The sequence below is a fragment of the Pelobates fuscus genome, chromosome 1 (assembly GCF_036172605.1).
Source record: "Pelobates fuscus isolate aPelFus1 chromosome 1, aPelFus1.pri, whole genome shotgun sequence".
Lineage (NCBI taxonomy): Eukaryota > Metazoa > Chordata > Amphibia > Anura > Pelobatidae > Pelobates > Pelobates fuscus.
Window position 1 is genome coordinate 142,666,294 of NC_086317.1, and position 20,164 is coordinate 142,686,457.

At 42.2% G+C, this 20,164-nt stretch overlaps 1 protein-coding gene across 1 annotated transcript in view; it reads left to right on the forward strand.

Annotated features, from left to right (window-relative positions):
• The first annotated feature begins 1,217 nt into the window (after positions 1–1,217).
• The window catches only part of LOC134608092 (rho-related GTP-binding protein RhoA-D-like), a 67,638-nt gene continuing 48,691 nt past the window's right edge, over positions 1,218–20,164 (forward strand). Inside the window, exon 1 of the mRNA XM_063450732.1 lies at positions 1,218–1,396. The gene's annotated coding sequence lies outside the window, so the exon portion shown is untranslated. The remainder of the gene's footprint in view (positions 1,397–20,164) is intronic.

A 20,164-nucleotide genomic window follows, 5' to 3' on the forward strand; every position in this document is an offset into this window, starting at 1 on the left:
ACCTCTTGCTCTTGCAAACCCACCAAGCTGGAAACCCCACTCCCCAGACACCTACCCCATTCACCTGTCCTATCCTACCCCTCCTTAAGTTCCCTCCCTTATCTGAACCAACCCTATCAAAGGAAGAACGCACAAACTAACCTAGGGTAATCGAATAAAGAGCCCACTGTACTTCTGGACGAGAAAATAACACACATGATGCATTGGCCACACACGCAAACAACCACCATAAGTCCAAGGACACAGGTACTAACCTTGCCCACACAAGAGTTATCAGAGATGAGAGGCAACCTGGACGCTTTCCTATGGCCAGATGTCGAACTATCCCATAACCTACCCCACAGGGTCATGTAGTGCTATACCTTAGTAAAGGAACCAGTACAGCCTGTTAGGGCGGCCTTTGCAACCTTACCTCATGCTTGAACAGTTATCATATGTTATGTAAGAATCTGTTCTGTAACAACTCGTTAACTAATGCACCCTCACAAGTAGTGACGATAACTGCTTATCGATGTACGGCATGTAACAATGATACTAACTGTACTAATATGTTCGTTTAATTCCCCCTCCCCGCCCCCCCCCCCCCACCTTTCTCTCTTCTGTACCCCCTATAATTTTTTACTATTGAAAAATAAAAATTGTCAAACTGGATTTTTTTTTTAACCCCTTAATGACACAACTTCTGGAATAAAAGGGAATCATGACGGAATATATCCGTCGTCTGTCCTTAAGGGGTTAAAGTCGAATTTTCTAAATAGTACTTATTATTATTATTATTATTATTATTTAAAAATGTTTTAGATAATTTAACACTTTATCTATAGCATGCATTAAAATAGGAGACCATGTTTTAAGTATAAATTCCCTATAACATAGAGTATATTAGACTTCTGTATAAATAACTGTTGTTGGAAATCCTATCAATACAGAGATATTACTTTAGAAGTAAAACTAAATTTTGCATTGCAAAAAAAAACAAAAAACACTTGCAATATAAAAAGTGAGCCAGCTGAAATATGCAAATATTATAAATAGTAGCAAATTTTTTCCTAACGTTCTATTTTCCTAGACTTTATATTGCAAAGTAAAATAACACGGATTCAAGTACTCAGCATTAAACAGGTTAATGCAAAGGTTTTTTTTTTTTCCATCTCCTCTCCCATAATCCTTTGACAATGATGTCATTTAATTCTTCCTCTAGCACAGAGTGGCCCCTCCTTCCATCAGTGAAGCCTGCAGTCTAGAGGGTAGGGAGGAGTGTGAGCTTTCTTGTCAATCCACAGTTCAGACATAAGCTCTGTTATATTCAAGCACAAGACACTGCAGTCCTTCCCTAAAGCAAGCAAACAGGCTGTGTGATCTAAGCAAACAACAAACAGCTTTTGGACTCCAAAAGGTAAGATTGCTACAACCCCCCTTACTATCCCAAAAGAGTAGTGCTTTAGGGTGTCTGAAAAACTGTCTCTTAACCCTTTCAGTGACTGTAGGGTCTGCAATGCACCTCTCTGGCAGTGTTTGGGTGTGGATTTGAGCTCTTATTTCCTTTAATACAAAACATGATTGCCATACTGGTGTGCTGTGTGGGGTGGGAGAGAAACTTTTAGATGGATTTGTATATGTATTTTGGTTTTGGTTTAGCTAGTGGGTGCAGTTCCCTAACCAGTTTGGCAGTAAGTGACCAGTTGCTGTTTCAAAGTTACAGGTTTTGTTACAGGTTTGAAAGCTGCTAAATACACAAACAGCAAGTAATGGCAAGAACAGGATGTGAATATCCACAGGTTATTCTGTATTCGTACTGTCAGAACTGGCTGTGTGTGTCTTGTTTATATGACTGCTTTTGGAATGGGATCCAACTGCCTAGGGTACAAGATTTGGGATCGTTATTGAGATTGATATGGTATATGTGGATTTTTACTTATTTCATTGTTTTTTTTGAAGAGGCTTATTTGTAGTGTGTATTTAAGAAGTGATGTATCCCTTCCATGCTCAGAGAGTGTATGGACAGTTTATCCTGGTATAGTAAGTAAACATTAATAATGTGACTATTTGCTTATAAATTATGTTTAAATCTTCACTAGTTTAATACATTTATATATAAATAAATAATTAATAGTACAATCTGTATATGTGAGTACAGGTTGTATAATGTGTCCTTCTATATAAGTAATTTATATAACATGTGCTTAAAGATTAACTTGCCCCCATCTAAAACCCTACCAGGGATCAGTCACTGGGCAGTTACTGCATGCAGTCTGTAGCTCTGTTGCTGCTGGTGTTATGGTGACTGTTTATTTTACTGACTGATATACTGGTACACAAGTGGCACACACCCTGTCTAGATGTGTTCAGCTTGTGGTGAAGCGACAGGAGTGTCCTGTTTAGAGGTGGCATCCAGGGTGATGGGAAGGGGGGCTAGGGAGAGGGAGGCAGGGCTTCGGATGAGGGGAGGGGTGAATGAGGGTGTGATTTGCTCTTTAGAGACAATATGCTTAGGGAGCTTTCAAAGGTTCTGTTACAGTTCCCATGGAAACCAGTTTAAATAAGTTTCTTCTGGGAGATGAAAATGTGGGCTATTTTACTTCCTCTCATTTTTCAAAATTGATATGGGTGCGTGTATATGTATGTATGTATGTATGTGTGTGTGTGTGTGTGTGTGTGTAGAATATATATATTTTTAAGTGATATTTTCAGAAAAAGCACTAGTTCCTTATGCAAGCTGTGGAACTGATTCTGTGTTTCTCCTTATATAAGAACCACTTCCTTAATAACTTGAGGGGGGTGAACTTTTTCCCCCTACAAATTTATCCCCAAAGTTGAACTGAAACAAATGCTAAATGTGACCAGGCAGAACTTTACTGCTTAATTTGGGGCGTTTTCTTAACCAATACATAGTTTTGATGTAGACTTGGAGTAGCTGTTTGTGTGTGCTATATAGTGCCTTAAATTGGGGACAAATTACAATTGCTTAGTGTCTAGAAATGTGTAACCTTTGCTGCAAATGGTTACTAGATGTTTGTGAAATAAATGCCACGGTACATTTAAATAAAAAAATCCTAGAATGCAAAACAAGACGTAATATCTACCCATGCATCCCCTGTCAGAATATGAAAAATGGGTCTAATGTTTTAAAGGTATATTGGGGTAGTGGAGCAGTGTGCTAATTTGGAGCACATGGGATTTCCAGGGGAGTCAACATGAGCCCAAAACATTTTTTTTGATTCCATAAGGATGTTTTTCAGAGAGACCTGCAGTGTCTGTAGTTTGCAATACTGAAGTACCGGTATATGCAAACATTTTATGTGACACGCAGGAAAGTCTTCAGCTTAAACTGTAATTAACAAATTAGAAAGAGCTTCCATGTGACCGAAAGCCAATGTTCGAAATCTGTCCTTTTTAATTTATTTTAGGTCTATTCATTCCTTCATTATTAGTAAAAATTCATTAAACAATTAAAAAAAAATGTTTTAAATTACAAGCTCAGATCTGTCTCCATCATAGTTTATAAAACCTGATGTGTTATTTTTAAAAGCGCTAAAGCAAAACCAAGTTTTGTTTAACGTGCCTATGACAAAAGTATATTGGAGATGCATAATGCAGAAAATATTATTCGAGGTATCTTTAACCCCTTAAGTACACATGACATTTCTGACATGTCATGACTCCCTTTTATTCCAGAAGTTTGGTCCTTAAGGGGTTAATAAGCCATATGAGCATGCTTGCTTGTACTTGGAGGAGTAAGTAGTATACGTACATTACTCAAATAACGACCTGAGGCCCTCTGGAATGTGAAACCATTTACTCTCACCTGACGCAACTGTGGAATTTGGTTTCATGCCGTATTTAAACTATGGTTCCAGAGGTCACTTTATTCCAGTGCTGAAGGATCGTTTATGTACATCATAATACCTAGATTGTTAATTGTATCATTGCATTTATTTATTTGGCTATCAAGCATACATTAGGTACACTTTATATTTTATTGTCCTTAAAGTTATTTCAATAGAGCCAGGCAGATTGTGAGTGTAGATTTGGTGCCCGCTGTGGGGCCATCTTTGCCCCCAGGCCATCCTTTATGTTCTCGTGACATTATTATTAATTTTGTTTTCATATATTTTGGTGTGCGGGGCCAACTGTGCCTAGGGGCTCATGATGTGTAAATCCCAAGCAATTGTTTGTATGAATCACACATGGGTTGTACTTTGATGGCAGTGTAGTATATGTTTAGAATTGTTACCCTGTCCCCATATGTGCAACTCAATGCATTGCTCATAGTTTCTAATACCTGCCAATTAGCTGACATTCATTTTATAGCTATTAGTATTGCTTTGATTGCACTAGTACTTTGCAGCAGATTTTGAACCTTTAACGAAAGCTGATGTATTGTCATAAAGAAGTTCTGGGTCACATGCAAATCTATAAAGTATGTGAATATTTATAATATTGTTCATTTTGGTTTAAAGCTGTTCCTAAGACAATTATAATTTCATTAGCATACCATAATATATCGCACTAAGACTGGGGGAGGCAGTCGCGCCTGCCACTTCCATTGGAAAAGGACGAAAACCACCCTGGCTGTATGCGTTTGTGCTCTACCCCACTCCCAAACATTTTTTTCTTTTTTTTAAATCGACACTTTATTCTCACGCTGTGCTTCTAATATAGGTATTTTGATCAAAAAAATGTAAATTACTATGAATTCCTGACAATTCTCATTTTAGTAAATAACCCTGTCTGTCTTCCCAGGTGCAACATAGACTCTCTCCTTACACAGAGCCACATGTTGCATGCATTTTGCATTTGTAGACAATACTTATTAATATGTCTAAGTCGCCAAATATGAACAAATAGTTTTTACTGGGACAGTCCCATATTTGTGCTACTGGCACAAACCGCTCTCAGAATATATCATACAGGCTTCACCTGGCTCCTGACAGCTTGCCATTTCACCGTGCACAGCCTCTGGGCTGGGAGGAAGTGATTGCACATACTTCCTCCCACAGCACAGGGTTCATAGAGCTTGCTGGGTAGGAGGTTTCTGCTGTCTCATGTGTGCGGTGGGTCTCTGTCCTCCGTCTAGCTGATCGTTTGGATCCTGAACTTAGTTTACCCTCCAGATTCCATGTATAGGTAGACCTACCTTGGGGGAATTGCCTGTTATGAATGACTTGGTCTGATAACCTTTTGCATCAATAAGGGCATGGCATGTCATATCCGCTCCAGTCATCATGACAATGGGATACTGTGTCTTAGAAATGATTGGTTGCTTCTCTTTAGTTTATATCCTCATATTTGGGAGTTTGTGCTCTTTTTCAGCCTCTTTTTGACTTGATTAAATGGTATATATGTTTTTGTACTTCCATTGGAGTTTATCTCTTGAAAAGGCTGTTGAGCCTTAATGTTGGGATATTCTGCTCCCCCATCAATCCTTTGAGGTACAACACTATTTGTTGACCAGCTGCATAAGAATCAACTCGAAAAACTGTAGTACTTATCTCTTTTTGCTTCAACTTGTTTGCTGTGCTATTACTATTTCATTTTGTTTGATGTATTGTGTCTATTATGTACAATTAATTTCTGTTGTTACTATATGTGTGAAAGTTTATTTTTACTAATAATTATAATAGATTTATTTTTAATAGAATGCTGCTGCGGTTCTAAATTGATGTGTTACTCTTGGCCACCAGGGGAAGTGGTCTGACACAGATCTCCATCCATTTTGGCTTAAAGGGACACTGTGGGCACCCAGGCCACATCAACTCATTAAAGTGGTCTGAGTGCAATGTCCCTTAACCCTACACTGGAAATTATTCCAGTTTCTGAGAAACTGCAATAATTACCTCTGAGGGTTAACTTCTGCTCTAGTGGCTATCTACTACACAGCCACTAGAGGGACTTCTGGAATCGAAATGGATCTTTGGTCCGTTATCTGACGCTGGACTTTCTCACGCTATGCATGAGGACTTCCAGCATCAGATTTTACCCATTTACTAATGCTTTCCTATGGGGAAATCCTAATGCGAGCCTGAACCAGCCCTGTGGGACATAGGTGCTGGATTCAGGTAAGTCCGTGAAGGGATTTTAACCTCTTCAGCACGAGGGATGGGGGTGCTGCAGGAGCCTATAGTGCCAGGAAAATGGGTTTGTTTTCCTGGTACTATAGAATCCCTTTCAGCAACAAAGGTGGTTTTTTTTTTTTTTTTTTTTTTTTTTTTTACTGTGTACATCTAATAAACAGAAGGGGGAACTAGTAACAAGGGCCACTCTTCATCAGTTCTGACTCAGAATAGAAAATGCCTAAAGAAATGTTGCTGTTAAAGCTGCACTGTCACCCTCCACCCCCACAAAATGAGTATTTCACAAAGATACAATCATTATGAAATACTCATATTGCTGTGTTACAATTTCACAGAAATTCCAACCCAGTCAAAAGTAGTGACTAATTTGTCTTAAGTATTTTTCTTATGCCCAACACTTCTTGACACTGGGCAGCAGGTCCTCGCGGGCCGGTCCATGCAGGGCCCACACTATCCAAGCGCTGGTCCTGCAGTATTCCATGACGGGCCGGTGGGGAGATCAAAGATCACTTGCACAGACATGTGGCTGGGGAGGGTGGAATAGGAGGACCCGGCAGAGCTCTGTATTACAGCTCCGCTGGGTTCCTCTCGCGAGATCTGGAGCGTTGCCATGGCAACACCCCCGATGTCGCAAGAGTGAACTCTAGCACCACAGGCTAGAGTTAACTCACCACTAGCACCACCAGGGATAACAGCACTCCCTCCCAGGCTAAAGGTAAAAAGGGAGGGGGGATATAATGCCACTCACACACTGCACCCCTCACACACACATACAAAATACTTTATCTATCTATCTATCTATCGCCCCTAGCCACACATGCATTACATTACACCACAAACACAACACGACTAAAACAGACCTTATTACATAATACCACACCACAATCAGCTCCCTCTACACACACGCAAGCAGGCTCCAAACACATGCACAATACTTTTTCCTAGCTCTTTTGTCTCCAGGTATCCCATTTATAGAGACCCCAGAGACAAATTGCAAGAAAACACAGCGCAAGCATGTTATTAAATTTGCTTGCACTGTGCGGAACAAACACTGGGCCCTTTTCTCATGCTAGAGCTTTTCAGCAGAGCTCTGCGCATGGTCTGTCCTGGAAGAGCATTGAACCAACATGCTTACTTTGAGAGGGGGTGTGCAGGGCCGGACTGGCCCACCGGGATACCGGGAAATTTCCCGGTGGGCCGTCGGCACCTGGGGCCGGGCAGGCAGCTGGCTCACCTGCGGCCGCAGAGGGAGCCCTTCTTGCGGCCGCTGGCTGGGGAAGCTCTTCTTGCGGCCGCTGGCTGGGGAAGCTCTTCTTGCGGCCGCTGGCTGGGGAAGCTCTTCTTGTGGCCGCTGGGGGAGCAGGCTGTTCTGTCTCTGTTCCCCCTCCCTCGCGCACTAGAAAGAGACCGGAGCCGGAATATGACGTCATATTCCGGCCCCGGTCTCATTAAGCTGCATGCGAGGGAGGGGGAGCAGAGACAGAACAGCCTGCTCCCCCAGCGGCCACAAGAAGAGCTTCCCCAGCCAGCGGCAGAGCTTCCCCAGCCAGCGGCAGCAAGAAGAGCTGGCAAGAAGAGGGGGCTATATGGACACATGGGGAATGGGCTATAGGAACACATGGAGGGCTGGGGGGCTATAGGGACACATGAAGGGCTGGGGGGGCTATAGGGACACATGGGGGCTGGGGGGGCTATAGGGACACATGGGGGCTGGGGGGGCTATAGGGACACATGGGGGCTGGGGGGCTATAGGAACACATTGGGGCTATAATGGTGGGGCTGAGAACTTCTCAGCCCCCTTGTGTACCATTATAGCCCCCATGTGTTCCTATAGCCCCCTCCCCATTCCCATGTGTCCTTAGAGCCCCCTCCCCAGCTCCCATGTGTCCCTATAGCCTACCTAGCCCCATGTGTCCCTATAGCCCTCCCAGCCCCATGTGTCCCTATCCCCCCTCCAGCCCTTCATGTGTCCCTATAGCCCCCCAGCCCTCCATGGGTTCCTATAGCCCCCTCCCCATTCCCCATGTGTCCCTGTCGCCCCCATGTGTCCTTATAGCTCCCATGTGTCCCTATAGCCTACCTAGTCCCATGTGTCCCTATAGCCCCCTCCCCAGCTCCCATGTGTCCCTAAAGCCCCCCCAGCTCCCATGTGTCCCTAAAGCCCCCCATCCCCATGTGTCCCTAAAGCCCCCCATCCCCATGTGTCCCTATAGCCCCCCAGCCCCATGTGTCCCTATAGCCCCCCAGCCCCATGTGTCCCTATAGCCCCCCATCCCCATGTGTCCCTATAGCCCCCCAGCCCCATGTGTCCCATTACAGCCACCCTCCCAAGCCCCCATGTGTCCCATTATAGCCCCATGTGTCCCTATAGCCCTCAGCGCCCATGTGTCCCATTATAGCCCCCTCTCCAGCCCCCCATGTGTCCCCATAGCCCCCAGCGCCCATGTGTCCCATTATAGCACCCTCCCCAGCCCCCCATGTGTCCCTATTACCCCCAGCCCCCATGTGTCCCATTATAGTTCCCTCTCCAGCCTCCATGTGTCCCATTATAGACCCCTCCCCAGCCCCCATGTGTCCCTATAGCCCCCAGCCCCCATGTGTCCCATTATAGTTCCCTCTCCAGCCTCCATGTGTCCCATTATAGACCCCTCCCCAGCCCTCATGTGTCCCATTATAGCCCCAGCCCCCATGTGGCCCTATCGCCCCCCCAGCCCCCATGTTTATATTGAAAAGCCTGCAGGGAAAGGCTATAGACACCAGAACCACTACATTAAGCTCTGTGTGTGTGTGTGCGCGCGCGCGCCTGCTAGTGAGTGGGCTTGCTTGTGTGTGTGTGTGTGCCTTCTACTGAGTGAGCTTGTGTTTTTATGTCAATGACCTTATGTATGTCAGTGAGATTGTTTGTCTGTGAGGCTGTGTATCAATCAACTTGTGTCAGTGAGATTGTCTGTGTCTGCATGTGAGTATGCTTACTGTATAATTAAAAATTTTACTCTGAAAGGACCAATATTTTATATTGGAAAAAGCTATATATATATATATATATATATATATATATATATATATATATATATATATATATATATATATATATATATATATATATATATATATAATCATCTAGGGTGGCAAGACATAGCCTTACATATTACATGCGACAATATATGGCGCAATGACTTATGGGGCTGGCATAGATTTTTTTTCCAGGGCTGCTTTGGAATCCCCAGTCCGGCCCTGGGGGTGTGCTTGTCATTGGTGATAAAACTTACCCTCTCTGCCCCTTCTTAGTGGGCCACTATGATTCAAAAATGCCGGGCCAAATTCTTTTCCCAGTCCGGTCCTGCTGGGCAATGCTACCACCGTTAAGTGTCAATCCCCCGTCAATCCCAGTGATGGCTACAGGGAAATTGACTCTATCGATTGAGGATTCCACTGTCTCGTGGGATCGTCCATAGATTAAAATGCTGTACTTGTTTATGCAAATAGTTTCAACCAATTTTTTTTTTTCTCCTCCTTGACTCAATGTATATTTTCTTTTATTGCAAGGACACATACAGGTATTACCTTGTATAAAAGTGTGACAAATGTTAGGCTAAAGTCCACAGGTAGGGCTTTTTACTCTATTTGTGTTGTTATGCCAATTAATAAATATATATATATTACAATACCTGCGGTCAGCTGTTAACATTTTGTAACATGCTATATAAAAACTGTTAAATGAATGGAGCAGGGACTGTTGTTGCTAGGGCAACGTACGTGCTTAAAGGAATACTTCAAGCACTGCCATTACCACTATAGCGCGTAGTACCTCCCCCTCCCCCCCCCCCTACTAAAGGTAAGTAGTTAAACCATGTAAGTACGGTTTGATTTCTTACCTAGGTTCTGCTGTGAGGCATCCGGTTTTTAACCACGATGTGCATTGCCATCCTTACCTCTTATAGCACTTTATCCTGCTCCCGCTAGAACATAAACTTGTTTTAAACAGGGCCCTTATCACCTTCTGTTCAAGTCCATTCAGCTAGTCTTGTTGCAAATACATTTCTGTTAGTCCACCTATTGTACAGCGCTATGGAACTTGTTGGCGCTTCATAAATAATTGTAAAAATAATTCTAGCCCAAATATATATGTAATTTTTATTGTATTTTTTTTTTCATTTTAACACGTCATGCTTACTGTAGTGTACATATGTAGGAGTTAATTTATTTTCTTAGGTTGACTGCAACTTTGTGTTTTTTTTTAGTCAGCAGTATACACGCCCTTCTCTACCAGTGCTATTGCTGTCTGGGCTTGCTAGGACTAGATGGTTGAATAGCTTCTTTATCACAGCAGATCCTATCTCCCAGTCTGTGTATTCCTGGGGCACTAGATGAAATAATTAATTCATCCAGCATCAACAGGCGTTAAAAATAAATACTGACCAAATGTAAAAATATTACAGGGAGCATTAAATGTTTCAAAGATCTACTCATGCCTAGGTATGTGTCAATGCGCGTTTGCCATGTCTGAAATGATTCCCCTTCTAACAAATGGAGCTACTAGATGGGAGTGGTCACCAAGATGAAGCTACTTTGAAAAACATGTAATTATTCAAACTTTTTTTTTTTTTCTCTCTCTACGGATCCCATTTCAGGGACACTCCAGGATGGAGATCACCAAATATTTATAATGTTTTTCTAGATTAGCCACTATATAGAATACATGCAAAAATGTTCACTTAAACATAATATCAAATAAACTCACTGTTGAATTTGCTGATTATCTCCAGGCTTTGCATCTTCTGAGGTAAACTCTTCTCAAACCAGGAGGCGACACAGCCAGTAGTTCTCACATAGAGGGTCACAATATGTCAGAAACATCTCCCCCATATAGAAATGTTATAAAGATAATACATTAATAATAAAAATGAATATAGTGAAAGGGAAATATTATTTGAAGTGCCTAAAACGGCATTTCATGCGGCAGACCCATTCCTCCCAGACCGGGAAGAGGCTTCACCAATCAGGCAATGTGTTATTTTTTTATATATAGTTCGGCCCAAGCACATAGGATAAAATGGTTTTTACAACAGACAGTGGCCTTGGCTGCTAACCTCATGACATCATGTACAACTCTTTATCATGGAGCAAAAGGGCTAATGCTGGTTGGGTGATATGGAGCTGGGTCGTAGCAGGACATTTTGCAGATCATGTAAAAGTGTGTCTACAATATTCTGCAGTCTGCACTTGGACTGTCATGTTTTGTTGCCGGTTATCACTTGGCAGCAGACTAAATACCTAATTTTTTTAGTGTCTGCTTCTGGGTGCTACTAGTGATGCATATATCCTCACTAGGATGTCCGCTTTCTGGGCATGCTTTCCCTGTAGCAATGTCATACCCCTGAGAGGTGTAATAATATGGAAATGGTTTTTAAAGGTATTGATTTGCAGGCCCTGGGCTGTTACTTTGTTACTAAGGAATTCACTTACACAAGCTCTTGTAGTTAAACTTCGTGTTGGGTTCAGTTTCATGAATAATACTGCAAATGTAAAGCTGTATAAAGAGTACCGTATTTGTTTTCTAGGGAGGGAAAAATTCCATTGTCGAGAGCACATGCCAGGGATTTTATGTAAAGATAGTCCTCATCATATAACCTGGTTAAAGTTCTGCATATATAGATGGGGTACATTGACGTTGTGGCAGGCTTATGCAATGTATGATCATATAATGTAACTAAATCCCCATTTTTTTTGCCTAGATTAGGTGTTTTAAAAAAAAACTTTTACAAACTAATAAAATCTGTCAACATTGAAGTTGCTGTTTAGTGGATAGGAGAGTGCGCTGGATCTTGTTTATTGTATGATATGGCCCCCAGCAGCACCCCATTTAAGCATGTTTAGGTGAGTGCAACCATCCCCCCATGTTTTATATATATATATATATATATATATATATATATATATATATATATATATATATATATATATATATATATATATATATATATATATATATATATATATATTTTTTTTTTTTTTTTTTAGCTATAGCGATGCCTAATTGGACTGGATAAACTTTTGCCTCTATAAACCTATAGTATACTTACTGACTGTCAGTGGAACATGTATATACTTTTCTTTGGATTCCTTCCCAACATTCAGTTTCCTGTGGATTAAAGTTAAAGAAAATCCAGTGGAAATATTTAAATCTTCTTGTCATGAGGTTAGTAACAGTTCAGCCATTTAAGAGGACTGCAGCCAAAATGAAAAGACTCAGATTGTAGCCAGGCCCTTATACAATACCTCTGGAATGTGTGCACTGTTTGCAAAACTGTATGTGAGGGCTCGGTCTGTTTTGTAATTCTTTTTCTTTCTGAAATAATGAAAATGTGTAAATTTGCCACATAGTTTTGCTTGTATTTGAGTTTCACTCGGATGGACTCCTGAAATAACAGCCACTGCATTGCCACTATCCCACATCTTCCATAGAGACATATTTGATGTCTTTTATCTGCCTTCCATAATGCATACTCCACTCATCAGTCAGCTTTGTCTAAAATATTTGCAGTGCCAATTTTGAGTGGGGATAAACTTTTTATCAAGGACACATCACATTGCTGACCTTGGACAAGAGCACTGCTCCTCACACTTGCCTAAATAAAGTGATCAACAAGAAACAAAACAGTACACGGAAGAGTAGCTTCACACTAGTACCCTACCTACGAAGAGTCCTTATTTAGAATCACTAAATCCCTGTTGTGTATGGACTATGCTTGGGAGAAGGTTTTTTTTTTTTTTTGGGTGTGTGTGTCAAGTGGTGATAGCTGGTGTCTAATCAGTGAGTGTCTTTCATGTGGTCGTCGCTTGACGTTAAGCCCTTGGGCTACAGTAGAAACTGCTGGTGTGTTCATGGCAGTCGCTTGGTGCCCTCTTGGATGGGTCGTGGTAGTGGATTGTGTCAGAGTTGGTCCCTATGCTACTGTCGTGGTCTTAGTGCTGTATGTATTATTGCGTTGTGATGCACTTCCGTGTCCTCTGCCTGTTTTTTTTTTGTGTGTGAATTTGAGATACCGTAACAACAGCCAAAAATAGAACTAAAAAACTTTAGCATGAGAGTATTTGTCCACTTTAGGTGGAGACTGATTAAGTTTTGAGTTACTGGGTTAAGCATAATGCGTGGAGTGGTGACTGGTAGGCCGAAAGTCATTTTAGTCAGAATTATGGGGCATTGATTGCGTCCGGTGGGTCAAGTGAGTTCTGTGGTGAAGGAGGGCTGGTATAAGTCCGGTGACTGACCGAAAATGGGAATACTGAACAATAAGGTTAAAGGAAAAACAACATCGAACCTCACCTGTTTTAAATTCCTTCTTGGAGGAGAGAGTCTTGGTGCGGTAATCTGTCGTTCACATGATGGCAGCCGCGGCGATTCCCACTCCTTGTGGAATGAAGGGAGTGATCCTTGCTGGGTCCCATCTTGTTTTTGCTGTGGGTAACTCCGAGGCAGCTGCTGTCGGCAGCACCTTTGGTGGCAGTCCGATTGGGCGCAGCAGTGTGGTTGCTTCTCGGAGGTCCGAGATGGACTGGACCTGGTTGTTATGCATTACCTGCAGAGTGCGCGGTGAGTGACAGTGGTATTTAATCTGGTGCAGTGTGGTGAAAGGTTGTAGGGACCTGCGCCACTGCAGGTGTTGCCCGATAGGTCTGTGTAAAAGGACAAAGCCATATTTTCGAAGCTGTAGGTGGCAGACTCTTTCAGGGCCGCGAAGACCGCCATTTTGTCAGCCGAGTTCTTAAACCACACTACAAGGTTTCGAGGGGCTGCCTCCGGGGCTTGGGAATCCGAAAGGCCGCCTCAAAGCCGATGCTTCTGGCTTGTTGGGTGCCAGTAAGGCTTCTGTGAGCCGCCTTAGGAGATGTGGGGATACTTTCCGTGACACCTCGGTTATTGCGGTGTATTGCCTCCTCCATTGCCGTGAAGCATTGCTCAGGCCCCTGAGGTCTGCTCGCAGCTGTACGACATCCGCCTGGAGAATCCTCTGCAGGTCCCCCAGCATGGTTTTTAGTATTGTTGCTGTTATTGGTCCCGCTTCTCCTTGGCACTTGCTGTTTGTGAGGGTCTAGCAGGGGATAAGCTGGCTATGGCCTCATCCAGATAAAAAATCCTCAGAGGAGTCAGAGTATGCCCCTTGCATCTTGTCCGACCTTTGCATTGTCTTTCTTCCCATCGTGGCTGTGGGTCTTTTGGGTCACTTTGATCAGTGTCTGGGTCTTAGTAAAAGGCCAATTTGTGCTGTGTAGTTAAGGGAGCCCATCTAGCATGTGTCTGCTCAGTTCAGCCGTCAAGCTCCGCTCCATAAAATGCAGATTGTGGCATGTTTGCCAGTCTCTTAGCAGGTGGTTTGTTAGAAATCTGCCGGTTTTCGTAAGAAATGCACTACTGTAGATAATTGAAGTTATTAAATATTTTGACAGCAAGTCACATTGATTAAATAATATTCCCAGACAGGAATCCAGAAGTGAAGTTCTCTCATTAGTCATGTAGAAGAGCAGAGCATATAGAGTGGGAGAATGTACTGCTATAGCAGGGATGCCCAATAGGTAGATCCCCAGATGTGGTTGAACTACACTTCCCATGTTTAGGGTGCCCACGTGTCCCGGATCGCCCAGGTCAGTCCCGCATTTGTGGGTCTGTCCCTGGTCCCAGGCACCTCCATTGCAGGAAAATGTCCCGGAATGAGCTGGGCCCCATATTAGTTAAGAGGGGGCCCGCTGGCTTCCCCACTATGCCAGCGCCGCAGGCCACCACTTGCTGCTCTCTGGTGGAGATGTGCATATATGAAATATGGGGGGGAATGGATGCTGATACCCACGCTACGCAGCTGTGTCCGGAGTTAAGAGGGTAGGGGCAAAGAAGTGTCCCTGAATGGCATTTTCGCAATGTGGTCACCCTACCCATGATGCTTTATTATTCTAAAGGCATGCAAAGCATCACAGGAGTTGTAGTTCTACCACATCTGGGGGATCTACCTTTCGGGCATCCCTATGTTAGTCATGATAAGTTATGAGGAAAGCAGACCTATGCTATAAATGTGTGGCATATACCCTTCCCCTGTGTCCTCTTTTCCAGCAATGCAACTAATCCTCTGTCTTCAATGTTATGGATGCATGCTCCTTCGCTGTTCATCAGAGAGATGGTAATTATTGGCAAGATTACTTGTCTGCATTGAGTTTTACAGACTGGTTTAACAAGTCTAACTTTTATCTCTCTGGTTTCTGATTAGCCATTATTTTACACCCTGTTCCAAATTATTATGCAAATTCTATTTAAGTGTCACAAAGATTCAATATTTAGTTTTTCAGTTTAACTCATGGATGGCATTGTGTCTCAGGGCTCTTTTGATCACTGAAAACAATCTCTGACACCTGTGATAATTAGATTTTCAGGTGAGCCCAATTTAAGGAAAAACTACTAAAGGAGGGTGTTCCACATTATTAAGCAGAGCACCATTTTTATGCAATATGGGGAAGAAAAAGGATCTCTCTGCTGCGAAAAGAGTGAAATAGTTCAATGCCATGGACAAAGTATGACATTAGATATTTCACGAGATTTGTGGCTGATTACGAGCTTAGACGGGTTCGTGCAGATAAAGGCACATTGAGGAAGATTTCTGCCAGATCCATGCATCGGATCAAGAGAGCAGCTGCTTAAATACCATTACATAGCAGCAAACAGATATTGGAAGCTGCTGGTGCCTCTGGAGTCCCACGGACATCAAGGTGTAGAGTCCTCCAGAGTCTTGCAACTGTGCATAAACCTTCTATTCTGCCACCACTAACCAATGCTCAGAAGCAGAAATGGCTGCATTGGGCAGAAAAATACATGAAGACTAATTTTCAAACAGACCTGTTCACTGATGAGTGCTGTGCAACCCTGGATGGTCCAGATGGATGGAGTAGTGGATGGTTGGTGGACAGCCAACCTGTTCCAACAAGGCTGCGACGTCAGCACGGCAGTGGTGGAGTAATGTTTTGGGCCGGAATCATGGGAAGAAAGCTGGTCGGCCCCTTTAGGATCCCCGAAGGTGTAAAGATGACCTCTGCAAAGTATGTGGAGTTTCTGACTGACCACTTTCTTCCCTGGTACAGAAGGAAGAACTATGCTTTCCGTAATAAAATCATATTCATGCATGACAATGCACTATCTTATGCTGCAAATAATACCTCTGCATCAATAGCTGCTATGGGGATAAAATGAGAGAAAGTCATGGTGTGGCCTCCATCCCCCCTGACCTCAATCCTATTTAGAACCTTTGGAGCATCCTCAAGCAAAAGATCTATGAGGATGGGAGGCAGTTTACATCCAAACAGCAGCTCTGGGAGGCTATTCTGACATCTTGCAAACAAATTCAAGCAGAAACTGTCCAAAAACTCACAAGTTCAATGGATGCAAGACTTGTGAAGCTGCTATCAAATAAAGGGTCCTATGTTAAAATGTAACGTGACCTATTAAAATGTTTAAAAAGTTAAAATGTTGTAAGTTTGATTGAAATAGCTTTTGATTTCAATAAATATGTTGCAAACACAACAAATGACAATTTTCAGTTCTTTACAACCTATAAAGTGTTTTGAAACTTACTGTGCGTGATAATTTGGAACAGTGCATTGTAATTTTTTTTATGTTTAGATATAAATACTGTTATCATTAGGAGATTTGTTTAATAAAATTTGAATTGTACTCTTAATAGTTGATAACATGAGAATTATGCTGACTGTTATTTACATCAATTATTTAGGTAAATGAGAAAAATATAATTTGCATAATAATTTGGAACAGGGTGTAGAACAGCCTGATATTGTCCTATATCAGTGATGGCGAACCTATTTGAGCCTGAGTGCCCAAACCGCAATACATGCCAAAAAATGTTTTCTTCAAAGTGAATATTGAGGTTTAAGTTGAGAAAATACAACTTGTACAGTCGTCTGAACTAATTACATCTTTTGTTTTAAAAGAAGAACACACAGACTGCCATGCACACACCGACACGTAGACAGACTGCTGAATACATACACACACACACACAGACTGCTGAATACGTACATATAGACTGCTGAATACGTACACAGACTACATTGCTCCTCACCCCCCCCCCCCCCCCCATTAATCTGCCATCACAATTAACACTGAATATCATAAAAGGGGCCGAATTAAGGGAACCCTATACTAATTGGGAATAAAAACCTGGAATTCTAAAGTTATTGTCTCCCTGTCCCTATCTTAAAGGGTCCCCCCCCCCCCCTCCTCTTTTTTTACATTTTCTTCTTTTCAGTGCTGGCTAGGTTTCCTCCTCCTGTGACATCACAGGGGGACCTAATGCTCATTTGCAGCATTTGCCGCATGCACATGAAAGCTACCCCAGTGGAAAGCATTGCTTTCCTAAGTGGAAATTTGAAGACGTTGGACGTCCTCATGCAAAGTGAGGATGTCCAGCATCATTTAATGGAGAAATACTTCCTGGTCTCTTTGGGGACAGTATGCAGCTCTGGCATTCAGCGTTTCCACACTCTGCATGGATGTGCTGAACATACCACATAGATGCTGATAGGTGCAGTGCATGCATTTTGCTGTGCATGTGCAGTAACCTCCCACTCCCAATGTTTTTCCTATGGAAATTGGCCTTAGATTGGCTGAGATCATCAGAATTGATGATTTCAATCATGAAGGCGGGACCAGCCAGTCGATGAGGGAAAAAAAATGAGTTTAACATGTTTCCAGGGCAGAGGTGGCCAGGAACCTGAACAGCCATCCTGTAAGGGGACAGGGGCACTGCATTCAGATCATTTTAATAAGAGGAAGTAGTCTGAGTGCCTTTAGTGTCCTCTTAAGGAAAGCATTTCATGCTCTTGAGTGCAGCTCTCATCAGTTTTGGGCAGCACTAGAACAAGTGATATTGAATATGTATAATGTTGACAAGTGCACTAGGGGCAATAATAACCACCCTAGGGGTTATGGAAAAATATATAAGCCATTCAATCTTCATAGTTATCGATGTCTCCAGACCTTACAATAGCTTTATTTTCTCCTAAACACACTCTATTTAAATCAGGGTAAAATGTATCCCAGCATTATCAACAGTAGCATTCATTTCATAATTTACAATGAACAATTTCTTGCTTAAAGATTTCCTGCTTGCCGCATAGAGGAAAGTATTTGTTATGCCCCATTTCCCATCATTATTTTTTACTTGATTCTTGGACATTATTTGAATTTAAGTAAATTCTCTTTACTGTACTGTAGTCCTTGTGGTAACTATGCACTCCTAAACATGTAAGGACTGTTGGCATGTGTGAAGCTATTTTTAACATAGATTATTTTTTCCCACTGGAGAGTAAGCAGACGTAAGGTTGGTATGTGGTATGCGGTGCTCTGCACTTTATATTTGTCTTTGGAGGGCCACACCCAGGCAGTTTTACCTCCTTTAAGGTAGCTCTGCATTTGCACAAGGAATTAAACAATTCACACACTTCAGGGAACATCCTGCATGGTGGGAATTATTAATCATTGAAAATCGCAGAGAATATGCACCTCTCACTACTGGTAAATAAAACGTAATTTTCAAAAAAATGTGTAGGCAGCTCATCAAATTGACATTCTTATGTATAATTAAACAAGAAAACCTACAATAATAACAGGACCCAAAATTCCAAGTCCTTCGCTACTAGCCAGTGCTGAATTTACAGTCCCAAATAGCTAATTGAGAGTGAGAATGTTGAGTCCTGATAACCTCAAATGGCAAGTTTTTGTAAATACAAATATAATAGGGATATTTACTATTGGCTCGAAACCACGCAATGTAACACTGTAGGCACATGATATCTTGCGTTCTCGCAGGGCTTCAGATGAAGTCTGAATAGAATTGAGCCAAAATTAACATACTTTGGTGGGTAGAGGGATATTTCAAACCTCACCTATTCTGTAAGCTTGTTTGAGCAGGTCCCTCATCAACCTACTGTTCCTATAACATTTTGTACTTGTCTCATTTATTGTTTAATTTCCCTCTGCTACAGTATTGTAAAGCGCTACGGAATATGTTGGTGCTATATAAATGTCAAAAATAATAATTATAGTTCGGTGAGTGTCTTATTACGTTAAGGGCATTGAAAAAGGGACATGGTCCTGAAACCTCTGTACTTTTGTTCTATGCTAAACCATGCTACTAGAGGCAACTAGTACTTTTGTTCTGTGTTTACTTATAATATACACAATCACTGAAATTGGTTTATTAAAAAAAAGTATATTGACACCATAAACACCACTCTGAAGTGTGTATACACCCACACTTCAGAGTGGGGTTTAAGGTGTGTGTATATATGTGTGTGTGTGTGTGTGTGTGTGTGTGTGTGTGTGTGTGTGTGTGTGTGTGTGTATATATATATATATATATATATATATATATATAATCTCTCTCTAATTTTTTTTTTATTATTATTATTTTTTTTTTATTTTTTTTAAATGAACCAAAACCAATTTGAATGATATTACATACAATACATGCTTAACTTATGGAGGTTTATTTAATAATAACAAAGTATTTAACCAGGCATACTCTGGTTTTTCAAGTACGACCTGGGGATGTTGCCTTAGTCCAACATCCAGGGGTTGTTACTATTACCCAATTTAATGGTACTTGTTTTATCTACCTTGGAAGGATGAAGGGCTGAGTCAACCCTGCTGGGAGTTGAACCTGCGAACCAAGGGTTGAACAGATTCTACTGATGATGCATTAGCCCACTGAGCCACTGTCTTTAAAGGACCCCCTCCCGCCGGGCTCTGGGGAGAGGAAAGGGGTTAAAACGTACCTTTCTCCAGCGCCGGGCGGGGAGCTCTTCTCCTCCGATCATCCTCCTCTCCTCCCATTCGGCTGAATGCGCACGCGCGGCAAGAGCTGCGCGCGCATTCAGCCGGTCTCATAGGAAAGCATTATCAATGCTTTCCTATGGACGCTTGCGTACTCTCACTGATTTTCACAGTGAGAATCACGCAAGCGCCTCTAGCGGCTGTCAATGAGACAGTCACTAGAGGCTTTGAGGGCTTGGTTAACCCATGTTTTCTCTGA